The sequence below is a fragment of the Prionailurus viverrinus genome, chromosome B3 (assembly GCF_022837055.1).
Source record: "Prionailurus viverrinus isolate Anna chromosome B3, UM_Priviv_1.0, whole genome shotgun sequence".
Taxonomy (NCBI): Eukaryota; Metazoa; Chordata; class Mammalia; order Carnivora; family Felidae; genus Prionailurus; species Prionailurus viverrinus.
The window spans coordinates 46924756-46926404 of NC_062566.1; the positions used below are offsets into that span (position 1 = coordinate 46924756).

General features: G+C 40.3%; 1 pseudogene; it reads left to right on the forward strand.

Annotated features, from left to right (window-relative positions):
• Positions 1 to 635: 635 nt before the first annotated feature.
• On the forward strand, positions 636 to 1281 carry LOC125168045 (40S ribosomal protein S15a-like; annotated as a pseudogene).
• Positions 1282 to 1649: the final 368 nt, after the last annotated feature.

Genomic DNA, 1649 nt, shown 5'->3' on the forward strand with positions numbered 1-1649 from the left:
TTTCTCCTCCCACAAAACGTGCTCAGATTCAGGCTCTCCCTACATCTGGCCTACACAAAAGCCTTCCCTCCTTCATCTCCACCCACTTCTCATACACACATACACACACAGCTTTGCTCTTCACTCTGACATTCAAAGCAACAAACCAACTCTATCTCTCACTCCTATTCTCCCACAAACACGCCCACTACCACCACCAAATTGATATCCAAACCACATCACATAGTTACTGTGCCCTGAACAGATTTAGCATGCATCCCTTTCTCCCCCTTCCTGCTTGGAAACCCTTAACCCACATCTGCAGCCATCAGAGATCTACCAATTGTTCAGTATCTTTTTCAAAAAGATTCTCATGTCTTCCAAATAGAATTAATCTTTTTCTTATAGGTTCATTCTTTTAACTCTTCTTCCACCATTCTTACAGCACATCTACAGCCTATCTTTTTTATAATCACCCAGAGATATATCTTCTTTTCCACCAGAACATAAGCCCTGGGAGACAGAAACATGTCATATTCATCTTTCCTTCCCAGGCAATACTTAGAACATCGTAGGTACTCCATACATTTTTGGGTCACAGTAAAATGCTCAACAGTTTTTCAAAAAAGATAGGAAAACTGTTTCCACCATCTGTCTGTGCCACCATAATGGTGCACATGAATGTCCTGGTGGATGCTCTCAAGAGCATTAACAATGCTGAAAAGAGAGGCAAATGCCAGGTTCTTATCAGGCCATGCTCCAAAGTCATCCAGTTTCTTTTTTTTTTTTTTTTTAATTTTTTTTTCCAACGTTTATTTATTTTTGGGACAGAGAGAGACAGAGCATGAACGGGGGAGGGGCAGAGAGAGAGGGAGACACAGAATCAGAAACAGGCTCCAGGCTCTGAGCCATCAGCCCAGAGCCTGACGCGGGGCTCGAACTCCCGGACAGTGAGATCGTGACCTGGCTGAAGTCGGATGTTTAACCGACTGCGCCACCCAGGCGCCCCTCAAAGTCATCCAGTTTCTAATTGTAACGATGAACCATGGTTACATTGGCGAATTTGAAATTGTTGATGATCATAGAACTGGGAAAATTTTGGGGAACCTCATGGGCAGATTAAACAAGTATGGAGTGATCAGCCCCAGATTTGATGTACAGCTCAGAGATGTAGAAAAATGACAGAATAATCTCCCATCTCACCAATTTGGTTTCATTGTACTTACCTTAGCTGGCATCCTGGACCATGAAGAAGCAAGATGAAAATACTCAGGAGAGAAAATCCCAGGATTCTTCTCCTAGGAATGTACTAGATGTGCAAATAATATTCCTCAATGGACAAAAAAAAATGATATGAAACTATGAACAAGTTATAATATTAATTAAAAAGCAAAAGGAGAAAAATGTTTATACCATATTGCTATCTATGTAAAATAAAATCACATATGGATAGAGATAATATAGAAAAACAGATAAATTGGTCTCTGATACATCTTTCAATGGATACACACACACATACACACACTCACATAACTGATAAAGTGATGGCCATTGAGGAGAGGGCAGATACACAGGGTCAGTGATGGGACAGAGACTTACTCTCTCTGTATACCATTTTATATTGTTTGAATTTTATTATCATTGCATATATTACCTTGTGCATATATTGC